Below are 15,276 nucleotides of genomic sequence, written 5' to 3'. Positions count from 1 at the left end.
TCTGAAGCATTGGGGAAGAGGTGGCCCGGTGCTTTGGACACAGGCGGTGCCTTGGCTCCTGTGGGGGAGCAGAAACTGGTGGTTAAATTCTTTCCCCAGGTGCAGGTCTGAGCATTTTGTGTAGGTGTGTTGCCATCATGTGACGCCTGGCGTTTTAAACACAATGTTTTCCCACGTGAACTTGTTTGGGGTCACAGAACGTGGGTGCTTCTGTTCTCGGTTGTAGTTGAACGTAAGATGGGGCTGAACTAAAGACTGGAGAGTTTGGGTTCTCGCCAAAAGATCTCCTAAATACCGGTGATGTTTACAATGAAGCGTCAAGGCGGTGGTTTCCCAATGATGTCCAAGCACACTCAAGACCCCCAGTATTTCTTACTTGAGCCCTACAATTTTACAGAAACCGCAGAGCTCGGCAGAAGCGGCCATCAGCTGTCAGTTGCTGTTACTCGCGTGCAGGGGAGACTCGTGTGGGGCTGGAGACGGCTGGGGCTGTCGCGTATGTTGGCAAGCAGGTGTAGGTGTGGTGCAGGGTAATTCTTGAGGTGTGGGTGTGCTGGAGCCAGGGAGGATGAGCGCCCGGTGCCAAGGGCTGGGTAAGGCCGGCGACAGGCACTGCTCACCTGGAAACAATGCTGGGTCGCGTTGGATATGATAGAAGAGATGCTCTGGGTCCCATGGCCACTGCTGTTTTCCTTGGCCTGGCACCATAAGGTCGGGTTTATCCTGAAACCAGTAATATTTCTTGTTCCCCGATACCCCTGGGGTGAGAGTGCTCCCTGTGTTACGGGAGCCGCTGAAGATTATTTGGGCAGTAGGTGCGACCAGCTCACAGACTGGCTTTGCAATGAGCATAGCTAATGAGATTAACGTAGTGTGCACTTAAAAAAAGAAAAGAAGAAGCTGGTTGGTTGAATGGCGCTCAGAAGACTCATTTCATGCGTTAGGAGTTGGAAACACAAGCTATTTAGCTTAGCAAGGAGAAAGTTGAGAGCATCTGGTGGGTTGGAAGCCCGTCGGTTGTTGACTGCCAGAGCCCGGGCAGGGTGCTGGGGAGTGGATTCCCCTTCTAAAACATCTGCTGCCCTCAGGTTTGGGGCCGACCTTGCCTGACACCCGTCCTGCTTGCTTTGTTCTGGGATGTTTTTTAAAAAAAATAATAGAGGAAATAGTCCCAGCCTGCTGGAAGTTGAAGCTAAAGAAATTAAACTGAAAAATGAAGCAGCAGATTTATTAGGAAGGTTGCTAGTATGAGAATAGGTTAGTCTGTGGCTGTAGCAGACCTTGCATCACTTAAATATTAGGGTATTAGGCTGTCCCTTAAATACTGTCTTTGGTTTAACATATCTGCTGTAGTTGGTCCCTATCTGTAGAAAATGCAAGGAGAACTAATTCAGGTTCTTTCACCTGTTGGGCTGTTGGCTGAGATGACTGCAGCAAGTCCTTTTGGCTTTGAAAACAATTAATTTTATTAATTGCAACTATTTCCCTATTTTTACTCTTCGTTCTTGACTTTCGTCTCCCTTATGTCTGTGACTCTCTTGCCTGCTCCACGAATTATTTCTTAAAAACCAGTTGCTTCTCGAGGGCATTCCAATTTACCTGCTGTTGTTGGGGCTGTGCTAAATACCTACAATTCCGGGTATCTTTGCTCTACTCGCCGGTGATCTAGTAATCCGGGCTGGTTTCCCTGCTTCCTCCTGGTTCTGTGCAACCTCAGTTGAAAGTTATTTGATGGGAACCTCAAGTGCCGTTTGAGCTCTAGAAGGAACATTTCCCTCGGAATATATTTTTCCCTTTGTTCCGCTTGATCTTGCGACTATTAAGTAGTTTTAAATAAAGATTGGTTTTAGGCTCTTGCACCCTCTGCAACGGAGCACGATAATTTTGAACAGGCACTGAAATTTTCTCTAGCACGGTTGAGAAATAACTCCAAACTTGACATAAACTTTCTCTTCCCGGTGACCTCGTTCGCTGTACGCAGAGCCGATGTGCATCCCCCCGGCCTCAAACCGTCGCACTGATCCGTCGTAAAGCAAACGGCATATTGTGCACGTTACAGAGACCCAGCGCGCGTAGGGCAGAGGGGAACGAGAGCAGGTTTCCTCCCATCCCCGCAGGAGTGGGAGCTGAGCATTTCAGGAGAATTTTTAATTCCTCGGGGTTAATGCGTGGCACGTGAAGAGCCACGCCTGAGCTCTGCCTTCCCAGCGGAGTTTTGCTGAAACCCCACTGCTGACACCGGCAGCTGCCGGCAGATATCGAAGTTTTGTTTTGTTTTTTTTTTTTTCCACTTCTGTCAGATTTAACCTCAGCTGATGCAAAGCTGCTCTGCGCGTATTACAGTGGGAAGATTCGCTGGGGTTGCTATAGCGAAAGGCTGGAGATGACTTCAGGAGTTTAAATTAGGCCTGCGCGCTGGGTAAACAAGGGCTCTGCCTATAGTACAAGCTGCTGCTGCGGCGTTTGAAGATGTTTGTGTGGATGGGGCGGGAGGAGGCTGCGGGCGCTTGCAGGAGCCTGTCAGACCGAGCGTGCCAGCCCCGTGCCTGGGGAGGAGCGGGCAGGGGCCAGGGGCTCGCCGCCGGGCTGGGGTGATGTGCTCTATTTAAGGAAAAAGAGAAGATTCTGGTCGCGTAAGGATTCTGCTTGGTGATTTTCCGTGAGTGAGCAGCAGCCAAGTTGTTCGCGGTGCCTGAACCTCCTCCTGTGCTGGGGTCCGCGGGGTCTGTGCCCTGCTGCTGCAGCCCAAACCAACAGGCTGGAGATACCCCTCACTGTAATATCCCAGCCACGCTGTTATTGTCCTCTCCTTCTTGACTTCATTACGCCTTGATCTCTGTAACCTCTTTAACATGTGTAAATACTGAAATGAGATTATCTTTAAAGAGCCCTTTATTAAAAATGTACCGACCTTCCTAATCAGAAGAAATGTTCCCGTGGATGCTTTTCTCCTTTCCTGCATTTCGACAAGTAGCGAGGGCAGAATGGTGAATCATCTCACCAGGACGACAGCTTGGGCTGAAAACCGGGCAGGTTTCTTCAGACCCCGCACCAGCCTGATGCTCCCCACGCAGCACGTTCCCAGCCCCTGCGACGCTGGCTGCTCTGCAGCACGGCAAGGTGGGGTTGTTCCCATGGGAGGGTCCCAGGGACACATACCTCTTGCTAGGTTTGCACTTTAAAGCAGTCTAAACCTCATTAATGTTCAGCTCAGTGTGGCAAGCGCGGTGCTGAGGACCTGCTCTGCTTGGCTGGCTCATGACCAGACCTTTTGGGTGAGCAGTTGCAGCTACGGTCACTGCGAGCTGTGTCCCAGCAGCCATTGAGGGGTTTGGGCGTGGTGGGCATGGCTGGCTGGTTTTTGGTAGGTGAGAAGGCCCTGATGGATATCCTCATCCCTTCCCCTCCCAAACCGGCCCTAGGTCGCAGCAGGCTGAGCTGACACGGGACCCGCACCCCACTATCGTGCGGGCAGCCCCGCGGTCGGTGAGGCCACCCAACTGTCCCTGCCACAGGGCTTCAGCCCTGCGCGCCCCTCACTCGGGAGGGTGTTGTAAAGCAGAGGGGGGGTGCGGTGGTCAGCAGTCGGCACGGTGGGCTGTCGGTGCAAAGCCTTCACCAGGCGGAGGGGACGTACCTGAATATGGCCCTTAGGTCCCGCACGGGGGGACTTTGTGTTCCCTGCAGAGGGAGAGAAGACTGGCACGTGGGGGGCTACATGGCACAGAGTTTGAAGCCTTCTTTCAGCGTGTGCTTTTAGTGGCAGCTTTACAGCTACTTGAATCTGGCGTTTGTTGCGTAGAGCAGGGGCAGGAAAGCAGGCGGTTTCCCAGGCCAGGCAGCCCCGCTGCCGCCTGAAGAGCAGATGGGTGCCGTGCCGGGGGTGCCGTGCCCCTGTGGCCGTGGTGCTGCCCGGCCTCGTGTCCCCAGCCCTCCGGTCAGCATCGGTATCTCTCCTGCCCTGGGCAGCAGAGCCCTTCCCTCGGGCCCTGTGGGCGGCTGTGCATACTTCTGCCTGGGATCCTGGCTTTTCTTGAGGGATTGCTGGAAACTCCCCACATCCGTGTGCTGTTTATCGCTTTGGTGTCGGTTGCTGGATGAGCAGGGTGGTCTTACTGCTTCGGCATCAGTAATTATAGCTGGAGCTGATGAGCCTTTCCTGTATGGTTCTGGTGAAGCCTTCGGCGTGCAAAGGATGATCAGAGAGGGTTTGGTGTTTTTTTTTCCCCCCCCTCCTTGTAAAATATATTCCAGCTCCAGTTTGTAATGTGGCGAGAGAGGGAGCGAGAGAAGGGAACAACAGCATTAGCGGATGTAGAAGTAGCTGGAATGAGAAGCTTTTGTGCCATTAATAACAGTCCTGGCTGGCAGCCAAGGCTGGGAGTGTGGGATTAGCCTGAACAATCAAGACTGCAGGATCAAAACAAGGAGGCAGGAACAGCGAGGTCACACTGCTGCCATCTGCGCTGCCGCAGTGGTGGGAGGGAGCGGAAGAGGGGGCTGCGCTGGAGGAGCGATGCCGATAGCGCGGGCGGTGGGGCGCCCGCCGCCTCCCCAGCACCGGCCCCGCGCCGCCAACGGGGTCAGGGCTTCAGGCTTCACCTCCCGGCGGCGGAGGGGAGGGCGGCTGCACCTCGGCGTTTTTAGGAAATGGCTTCTGAAAAACAGAAGCGGCTCGTTTTTGAGGCTCGGTCGTCGTCCGCTCCCGCACTCTCCGGACTGAGGATCTGAGCGGCGTTTTCATGGCTGTGGGTTTGGGATGGGTGTCTTGGTGCGACAGCGCCGATAGCCCACCCTGGCGTTGGCGTCGCCGCCGCTGTGCTGTTTGTGAATCCATCTGGTGGCCGGGGGGTGGGGAGAGGTCACCGGACAGATTCGGCTGCAGCGCTGCTGTGGGCGAAGGCAGCCTTGCTCTCTGCCGGGGCGCGCGAGGCATACGGACCTTCCCAGGGGCTGTGTTTGCTAGTTTACATCACCCCTTTTTAAAAGGAGTGACTTGAGATTTCTGCTGAAAGACGATTTTTTCGAAGCAGATGGAGGCAAATCTTGTTCCGTTTCACTCCGGTCTCCATCAGCTTTTGCTGAAATACCTTCCAAGAGTGTCAGAAAACAAAATGATTCGCATCATTTACGTTGCTTCTCCCCTCTCTTTTTTTTTTTTTTTCCTCTGACCTAGTAAATCTTACTGCCCTGCAAATGTAAATACAAAAGCTGAAATGCAATGGAAGCAAAGCAGTGTCCCACAAACAGCCTCCCAGCTCTTGCTAAAAATATCTCTGTGCGGTGCAGTAACTCCCAGGCATTCTTTTGTCTGACTGCTTTTGAATTCCCTAATTGAAGTTGGTTGGAGGGCAGTGCACCAGTTTCCTGAATAGCTCAGATGTTGATTGTGAGTTAAAAAACAAGAGCAAAATTGTTTTTCCTTTGTGCGGACGCGCTTTTATTTACCTCCCCCCCCTCCCAATTTTTAATCTCTGTATTTTTACTTGCGATTTTATTTTGTGAGACAACTGCATTAAATACATCTGCGGAGAAGGGGCCCAGGAGGCAGCGAGCAGTAAGACACAGTTTTGGGTACGTGATGCCACGTGCGTGTTGGAGCCGGGGTGACGCTCCATCGGAAACGTCCAGGCTGGCGCGGGGATGCGGTGCAAACGGAGCTTAACGTAGTAGGAAGTGTTAATAATGATTCCTAATTGCCTACTAATAACTAAATCTGTGGAATTTGGCAGCAGTTGGGATATAGTTTTCTCCTGCAATCTGTCCGTTCCCTCCAGAAAGAACAAAGTTGCTTCACTGACACACAGCAGCACATCTTAAATTCACCAAAGGTAACGGGGGAAAGTTTTCCTGGTCCCGCATGGCCTCCAGCCCTCGAAAGAGCCTGCGAGGGTGCTTCCCCAGGCAAGAACTGCCACGTCTTGGTCCAGCTCCCCAAGATTTAACAGAGGAAGAAGAAGAAAATCTGGCTGTTTTCCTCCTTTCTGATTTTTTTTTTGCTTGGTTTCAACTTGGAAATAGACAAACCCCGGTTTGTTTCAGGTGCTCCTGGAAAGCTGCTGTCAGGGATGGGTCCCTGGGCTCTCCTGGGGACGGGGAGGAAAAGTCTGTGACCGGTAATTTGTGATAAGTCACGGCTGGTCCAAGAAGCTCCCCAGAATATATCTGTTGGGTAAATGTGATAAACCGCGAGTGCTCAGAGCTCCTCTGTGGCCGGTAAACAAACACAAACATTGCTTTCACTTGAGCCTTAGTAAATTAAAGGTTTGAAATTGTGATGGAGAATGGCGAGAAGCTGATTTCAGATGCTGATTCAGGAGCCGGGATTTATTCAGGCTCTCCGTGGTGGGAGACATTTCGTAGCTGCTCAGCAGCAGCAGAAAAACAAGCACGAATTTTTCTGTCTTGAGGGATAACTGCAGTGAAGCATGCGGGGGGGGAGGGCTGTGCCGCTCGCTGCTACCAAAATACCTCCCCATCCCCCACGCACGTCAACAGGCCCCGAAACTTCCCCGGCACAGGGCGTTGGGTGCCGGGTTCTGCACCCGCCCGTGGAGCAGGAGCAGGGACCGGTGCCCGGGGGCGCCGCGGGGGAGCCGGGCTCCTCCAGCGCTTTCCTTGGAAATGGAGCATCTTCATAGTTCGACACACACAAAACTAAGACGCCAAAGGGGTGCGAGCTGGCAGCCGGCTCCTCTCACTCTGGCATAGCTCGAAACCGTGAAAATGTGTCTGGAGGAGCCTGGGAGCTGTGGGACCCCGGTGCCGGTGTTCACCTCGCCTTCCTTGCCCCCTTTCCCATAGGCAGGTGGGCTCTATAGGTGAGAAACACTCTTATTTTCCAAAAACTCCCTTCCTCTCCAAAAACGTGGCGTGGCGGGTGCCAGAGGCTCTTCCCTGGTGGCGTTGGGAAGGAGCTGTGCCGGAGGCAGCGTGCCGGAGCCCGGCTGTTGGCGCCGGGGCAGAATGGCAGCGCTGCGGTCGCATGCCCTCCTTCCTCTTAGTTCCTGGGTTAACATTTAACCTGTTTGTGTTTCGGTAGCTCAGGTTATTTGATGTTACGGGGCACTTTGTATGGCTCTCGTCTAGATGAGCAGCTCGATGGAGGGGTACAGCTTATCTGCTGCGCAGGAATGTGAAACATTTCATGGGGAGGAAGATGAGATTTTCCCCTTTCCCAGTGGAGGGAAACCAAATCTTGGCAGATGGCGTTGTAATGTTTTATATACGCGGGCAGCTCCCCGCTTTGGGAGCCTGTATGTTAAGTTTCCACCTGGCCAAAACATTTTCGCTCTGACTGTGAACCTTAGAGGGGAGAGTGCTCAAATGGAAAAGTTGACGCAGCCTTATCTGCGGTGCAGCCTTGGTACGATAGAGGAATCCGAGCCCTGGCTTATGTCAGGCTTGAAGCTTTCCCCTTTCCTTCCAGCAAACTGCATACCGTTGCCTTGGAGCCGGCCCTTCATTGGGGGCACATCCTTCAAGGAGCATAGTTTGGTCAAGAATACAGGTCTGGTTTCATTTTAAATATATATCACGTTCCCCAATGGCCGTCTCTGCCACCTCCTCGCAGCAGCCCCATGTCTTTCGAATGGTCCTCCTTGGAGTGCCGCAGCATGGCCCCCCCCGGCAAACAGCAGCATCCCTTCGCCAGAAACTTTAGCCCTTGCCTTCGATGTGCAATTATTCTTGCAGGAGACATTCAGGTCATCCGTTCCCCTCGTGCAGTAAGTGACACTTCTACGAATGACTGATGCTTAATGTAGTCAAGGGTCACCTTACCCAGCTCTCGGTGCCTAAGGCTTTCGTTGCGGCGTGCGGGAATGGTCTTTCAAACTTCCTGCTGGCTCTGCTGCCGGCCGTTCATTAGCGGGGGGAGGGAAAAAGCCTGAAACTACATTTGCCAGCTGTGCCCAGACCCCATCGCTAGCGCGGCGGAGCCGTCCCATCTCTGCCTGGCGAGGTGGGAACCACTGCCGGAGATCCCCGCTCCCCTTGCACCGTAACCCCGATAACTGACCCGAAACGGCGGCTGCGGGGTCAGGCTGATATCTGGCACACTCCCAGCACCGCTGCCAGGAGGGGAGGGAGGTTGGAAACGCTGGCTGGAGGGGAAGGAGCTGGAGGAGGACGGGAAGGGAGGGGGAAGGACAGAGACAGGAGCTTCTGAAGCTGCGGGGTAAGACACTGAAGCTGGAGAAGGGGCAGAATATAAAGCTCAGTGATTTTTCGCAAGTGGCCGGCTGCTTCCACAGGATGTCTCGGGGCTAAGGGCAGCGCTTGTTTTCTAGCAAGACGCTACAAATAATAAAAACAACGGTTGCAGTTAATTGCCATGTATCCATCACGCCTTGGTTTTCATTTGTCTTAAGGCAGGATGCGTTTGCAGATGAATTTTGAAAATAGCTGAGGATCAAATGTTGTTATTTGTTCTTTGGCGCTGAGTATTTTGCTCACTGTTCGTGTTCGGTGATGCAGATCCGCGTGTGCATTCAAAGTCTGTAGCTAACGTTACAATTTCCTTCCTGCTACGAGTTTCTGTTCTCTGTGCTCACACCTTTCTGGAAGCCTCCTCTGGGGCTATGATATTCCCTACTTGGTTTTGTATTAAAGGAATCCTTTTCTGCAAGGGTTGAGAAAAATCCCTTTCCTTTTAGCTTGAGGTACGTAAAGGAATAATACTCTTTTCACCTGTTAAAAAAAACCAGACGAACATTTCAGGAGGCTGAGCCTGCTACAGTGCGTTTTGTTGAGGAAAAAACATTTCCTTAAGTGGAGGAGCCTTTGCTGCCGAAGCAGAGGTCGAGGGTGGGCGGTGTGTTGTCCTGCTCAAAATCCCGTTCCCCAGCTCTCGGGGGGCGAGGATTCCGCGCTCCCCACTTCCATCCCGCACACCCAGCGTGGGGTTTTGGGGAGCGGGGTGCGTTCCTGGCCTGGCACTGCAGAGATGGGGGCTGTCCTGCTCCGGAGCCGGGTGGGCTTGGTCCTCGGGACACGGCCTGATCCTTTGAGTCCCGCTGTGCGGTGTGAGACGGGGAGGAAGGCTACGGTGGCTCCTTCCTCGCGAGACGGCCTGTTCCTGTGCCGAAATTGCCACAAACCAGCGTCCTTTTCTCTGCAAATGGGGGCTGATGCTCACGCACCCTCATAAAGATCTTAATTGGTTCAGATGGGAATTTACTATTTTAAAATGGCTTTGATTATCATACGGAAGAATTGTTTACTGGCTGTACATATGCTTTGCTGTCTCCATCCCGTGCTTTGCTAAGAATAGAAAGCAAAGCATTACTCTGCGCCTCTTACAGCTGCGGCTGTTGAAACACTGACTTGCCCAAATGTTTTGTACGTTTGTGGCTGAGTAGGCAATGGAGCTGAGGTTCAAAACTGCCACTTCTCCGCTCAAACCACTAATCAGCATTGCTTCTTGAAAGGGCTATAGATAGTGCGTGCAAGCTGATATTACGAAAATAAACTTTTCATAACCTCCCTTTGTTTTCTGTGAATCCCCAGATTTGCAGGTCGGCACCGTTATCTCTAGGCACTCGCAAGGCCATCCTCGCCACCGTGGTCTCGCTGCTCTGTTTAATTGCAAAGGAGCCTTTTGGAGTAGCCTTTAAAAATCCCTATCGCCGTTGCACTATCTTCATTAAATGAATGGGGCTGTGGTACATCTGACAGCTGCCATTTTAATGCCGTGGTATTGTATTTCCTTGCAGGAGGCTCAACCTCACGAGGCAGATTAGGACTGAGAAAATCCAGGTTCCATTAGAAACCATTGGAAATGAGTTCCCAAGTTGTTCTAAGGTAAATCAATAATGCATATAATCTCCCTGGCTGGACTTAGTGACCGAGCCAACAGTTCATTTAACCGCTTCTTTTTTTTTTTAAAGCACTTTCAAAATCATTCCTGTTGAGACTTACTTCTCACTCTGAATTGCTATTACGAAATTCTAGGGCAGCATTTGTTTACAAGTGCTGGCAAAACTTTGGGAATTTACTCATCCCTGAGCTTAGGAGGAACCGTAGTCACTGCTGCAACGCCGAGCCTCGCGTCAGCACCGAGGTAGCCATTAAATTCCTGCGAGTTCGGGGGCGGAGGATGCTGCTCGGCTTGCACGTGCCTCTGGTCCTCGACGGGCTGCTCAGACCCCGCCGCCAGGTCCTGTGTCCTCACAGTGGGCTGTGGGAGCCCGATGCTTGGCGTGTCCCCATCCCTCCTTCCCATCTCCCAGTCCATGTGTGTAGCTGGGATCGCGCTCCCTGCTGGAGGCAGAAACATATTCCTTCGTTTAGGAATGTTCCCGAGCACTCTGTCGTGCCTCCTCTGTTGTTTCGCAGACCCGTCCTGGAAGGAAACAGGAATTCGGTTACAGAATAATCAATTCGAGACAGATGAATCCTTTTCAGTGTTGCAATAACAGGTTTCTGCTAATTTTTAATTTATTTGGAATTAGCTTTAATAAGCGAATTGCCCTTTCTCAGAGCAAAGATTCCAAACTCGCGCATCTTTCAAGCTAAATAGGATGAAGGACCACTGATTTTTTCCTCTTCTGTTTAACATAATGCTTGAGTTGAAGTGAGGAAGATGAGTGCGAGAATGCAGCCAGCTCTGGTGGGTTTCCACGCTGGCACTGCGGGGTCGCTCGGCACGACAGGTCTGGTCGGGATCAGGCGGGGTATTGGGTGTCTGTCGAATTCGCCAGCACGCGTGGGACCGCGCCGGGGCGAGCCCTGCTTTGGGCTGGCAGTGGGCAGGCGAGCGGTACCCGGTCCTACGCAAAGCTTGGAAGGGCAGCGTCACAACCCGTGCGAGGGTTTTTGTTCAAATTTGAGGTGATTCAGTGAATTTTTGTGCTAGAAAACGGCTTTGTGTCATGTGAGACTCATCTTTTTGATCCTGTAGTAGGTACGTTGCGACAAAGTTTATCATCTCTTGGAAACTCAGCCTTATTTAACAGCACTTGAACCGTCAGATATTAAAATAATGTCTCTTGAACCACCTGAATGGGATAAGACTTGTCTTGATATAGGGCTGTGGTCTTAGAAAACCTGTAATTCCCCCTCCTCCCCCCCGCATTGGTATTACTATCAGATTTTTCTTTTTAGCTGTGGCAAAGAGAAGATTGAGTTGCTAGAACATGATCTATTTTGATTACTAAAAATCTTAGCGCTGCTAATTTAGTCAGCTAGTACGTTACAAACGTAGGCTCTGTGTGTTCAAACTGTTCTCGGTTGTTTTTTTTTTTTCTTTTACTTAATAAGTTCTCCAGATAGTTGCCATGGAAATAATCCTGGATTCGGAGAGGATCTAAAGGCCCTGAAGATGCCTGTGCGGTGGAGGCAGCGCGTGGTCTGCACGCTCCAGGCTCGGCTGCTGGTCACAACCCAGTTCCCTACAGTGATGCCGGCTCTAGGACAGGAGCCAGCTTGTTCCTCCCGCGCCTGTCCCGATTCCCCCCTGTTGGAGTTTTGGGCAGAATTCTCCCAGTTCGCGTAGTGCAATAAAGTTGCAGAAAGTGCTCACTGCTGGTTTTCGCTGATTGAAGGTTAATTACGGTTTTCTATCTTGTGTTTGCTTGAACCGCGCTGATGCGAAAGGGTTTGGTTGTTGCCTTTGCCTTGCCCGTGGCTGGCCTTGGGGGTCTGTGCCGAATTCGAGGAGATTTCCCCCGCTCAGCTCCCGCAGCGCTGGGTGCTGCCGGACGGTGCCGGCCCTGGCGGTGCCGCAGCAGGAGCCTCTCCCGGGCCCATGTTTGTGCTGCAGAAGAAGGAACCTGCTTCCTCTGGGGCTGTGTTTTCCTCTTCAACAACTTCCTTTTGGTGCAAATGTTGTGTTTTTCACGAAATTGCCGTGCGTTGTTTTCAGACACGATCACTGGAATTGTTTTGTATGTCTAAACCAAACCTGGGTGCTTCTCGTTGCTTGAAATAAGACAGCTGGTCCTAGTTGCAGGAAAATTCAAGTTTTTTTCCTGGCTTCGTAAGAGTTGAAAGATGCCTTATTATTTAAGCTGGAATTGACTTTAGGTCGAGACCTGGGGCAGGTATTTGATGCAGCGTATGGGACGTGGGAATCCCCTTGGTCGGGGGGATGGGACCGAGCGCAGGAGCTGCAAAAGCAGCAGCTCACCTTCCCGTACCTGATCTTTGCTGGAGAGTTTCTAAGGAAACATCTCTTGCAGTGGCGGAGACCCTGAAGCAGCTGATGTTAAAACTGAGTTGCTTTAATGTCGGTACCATGCCAAATGAATAGCGTGTTTAAGAGCATGTTTCAAAGGTCTGAAAAGTGGCGATGGTAGATTTTGTGGGCGAATAGTGGGAGAGGTGGGCTGGGGAGGCGTGGGGACAAAGCCTTGAGAGCGGTGTGGGGCAGGACAACGGGACGGTGTCCCATCCTTGCTGTGGGGGTGAAATACGGGTGAATCAGACCCTGTTTCTGATTCACAAATTGTGAATTTTGTGGCTGAAACAAAAGCCTATGACAGATTTTTCCTTTTTTATTTTTTTTATTATTGTTTCTTTTAAAATTATTATTTTTTTTAATTTTATTTTCTTTCTGGAGAGCTTAAGTGAGCTTTCTCTTTCCCCCTCATATTTACATACACTATTGAATAGCTCTTGCCGTGATACGTAGGAAAACATGGAGAACCCCATCGCATCGCTGATGTCCCACCTTTCATCCCCTGAAACGCTCCATGTTTCAGTCATTCTGGCGACCGGGGGAGTCTCAAACGCAGATTTTAAACAGCCAAGTCAGCACCTTAATGAAGATTATGGAGACCCCACCAGCTCGCGGTAAGAGCCCACCTTCCCCTTCCCAGCCTGGGGAGGGACAAACCCCACCAGCGTCCCTGCATCCTTTTGCGCTGCTCTGGGTGTATTAAATTAGCGAGCAGAGTGACAGCTGGGCAGGAGGCTGGGAACAATGAAGATAAAGTTAGCTTTCAGCGATGTGACCCTCTCCAGGCTGTGCGCCAGAAGACTATAAATAATTGATAGGAGCAACCACCCTCACCAGCACGTTAATGTACAGCGCGGTTCATACAGCGAGCGGGGCTGCGTTACCCATTACATCACCCCCGCTCTCAGCCTGGGCTCTCCTATCAGCAATGTAATTTTACTGCTTTTAAATAATAAATCGCACCGGCAGTTGAAATACTCCTTCGCCCCATTCAAGCCTGCCAGGGTGTGCAACTACACAAATGAATTTTACATACGGTAAAATAAATTTTGTATCAAGCTAAAGAAAATTCCTTGCGGGAGGAGTTTAGCCCCGCGGTCTCGCCCAATATCGGTGACAGGGGTGTAGGGTATCAAAGGGTTCCAGCTAGTGACTTTTGATCTGACTCGGCATTTGGAATGGTTTTGAAGCTTGACTTGGGGTCACTGGCCGAAGTGCACGGGTGGTTTGTGGGGGTAAGGTTCTCCGGTGTTGCAAGTCAGAAAAATCCCCTTGGCCGCGGGGGTTTCGGTGAGCGGCAGCGTGTGACACCGCGCAGGGGCTCTTCGGCCCCGCAGGGACGGAGCTTTCGCTTTCAATGGCTGTAGCTTTCGAGCAGTGAAAAAACCTTGATGTAACCCCAAACCTGACTTCTTTCCCCTAAGTCTTTAGATAAGTTCTGTAACTTCTGCTTATCCACATATTTGTGTGGAAAAGCTAAAACGCGCTTTGACTATTCCAGGCTGTAGGGACAGGGGATGTCTCTGTGCATGTGGGAACGCTTTTCTGATGGACCCTTGCAGCTTTTTACCCCGACTTGTGTGGGTCTCCAAAGATTTTGGAAGTACAATTTTTTTAAAAATTCATGTAACTGCTACACTAAAATCTGCGACCATCAAAAACTGGCCAGAAATTGGGCAGATTGTGATGCCCCGTTCCTGTTGAGTTAGTGGCGAGTAAATGGAGAAATCCAAGAGAGAGCTGTTGGGAGGGAAGAAACGAGTGAGATTATGGGAAAACATGGAGCAAGGACCTGTGGTGGGTGAGCGGAGGGGGCTGGCAGCAGCAGGCCGGACACAAAGGTGAAGGATGCTGAGGGTGATGCGACTTCACCCGGTGCATGGCCGAAGGCGCTGTGTGCGGTGGGAGGCTGTGCCCGGCTGGGTCGCGTTGACGTCCAGCGTTGCCCAGGTGGGTGCTGATCCGGTTGCAGGAGCTGGTACAGTGAAATTCAACGTACAGGGGTGTTCCGTGTTGTGCGGTGAGGCAGTAGCTGGGCAGGGAGGAGAGCCACCAGCCCGGCACTGCTCCCGGGAGCTGTGCTGGCAGGAGAGCTCTCGGACGTGGCAATGTAAGTACAGGCAGCCTTGTGTATAGGAGAAATAAAATGCCAGAATGGTATGGCAGGAGATGGCTTAATTTGTTGAAAGAAGATAAGGAACAGATTTTGGCTAAGGGTCTGATTCAAGGTACGATTAGGAACACATTTTGACGTTACAGACACTGGTACCAAGGGCTTGCATCTGAGTGGAAAATTTCTTCAGTGATGCCTCAAAAAAAAAAAAAAAAAAAAAAAAAAAACCAAACAAAAAAAACACCTCTGCTTTGCTCAACACTGAGTATGAAGTAGGGGTTCAGGACCCTCTTCCAGGAGACATCTGTCCTGTGCGTGCATCTTGGAAGTCTCAAAATCTGTGCAGGGTTACTGTGAAAACGGTGGTTTTCACACCTTCTAGAGCGAGACTTAAAGAATTATTATTTCCAAATCAGGAAGTGAGCAATGTCGCAGAGCTACATAAGAAAGCATAAGCTGCTTACGGTGGATTAAAATGACTGCCCATTTAGCTATGCAATTAGATGGGGAGATGGTGTGATAAATCATGAGTAACTAGCTTACCTGTCCCATGATGTTGTTTATCCCCAGGCACGCGTGCGCCAGTTTCCGTGAGGTGTTTGAGCACTTGCTGTTAAAGACGTAGGTCCCTGAAAAGAGGCGGAATGTGTGTGCTTCTCGTACAGTTTTCTGAGGTTTCTTAGCTATCCTTGAACATCAAGTTTTCCCTATAGTTAAGCCGTGGCTCTTTCCAGACGAGTCCAGGCGTGGGTCACCGCTGCTGGGGAGTGGGGCTGCTGGGGGCAGGCTCCCGCTTGGATGCGAGGTGGCTTGCGTGTCCCAGGGGGGTCCTGGACTCCCCCATGGCGAGGCCAAGGGCTGCAAGGCCTGTGAGGATGCTGGCACCAGCCTTTTTGTGCCCTTCTCAGAGACAGGCGGTCTCTTGTCCACCTCCCACCGATACCGTAAGAGCGAGCACAGCACCCGCAAGCCGCCCTGCAGT

The 15,276-nt window shown here is 51.5% G+C and overlaps 1 protein-coding gene across 14 annotated transcripts in view; it reads left to right on the top strand.

The window, feature by feature from the left end:
• The window catches only part of ANKRD11 (ankyrin repeat domain containing 11), a 159,044-nt gene that overhangs the window by 74,588 nt on the left and 69,180 nt on the right, over nucleotides 1–15,276 (top strand). For 4 of the 14 annotated variants that reach the window (XM_054199236.1, XM_054199238.1, XM_054199237.1 and 1 more), the window contains exon 3: nucleotides 9,717–9,804. The exons of the other annotated variants lie outside the window; for them this stretch is intronic. The gene's annotated coding sequence lies outside the window, so the exon portion shown is untranslated. The remainder of the gene's footprint in view (nucleotides 1–9,716; nucleotides 9,805–15,276) is intronic. 14 annotated transcript variants of the gene reach the window in all.

Source organism: Rissa tridactyla, chromosome 4 (assembly GCF_028500815.1).
Source record: "Rissa tridactyla isolate bRisTri1 chromosome 4, bRisTri1.patW.cur.20221130, whole genome shotgun sequence".
Taxonomy (NCBI): domain Eukaryota; kingdom Metazoa; phylum Chordata; class Aves; order Charadriiformes; family Laridae; genus Rissa; species Rissa tridactyla.
This window is presented reverse-complemented; position numbering and strand designations above follow the sequence as displayed.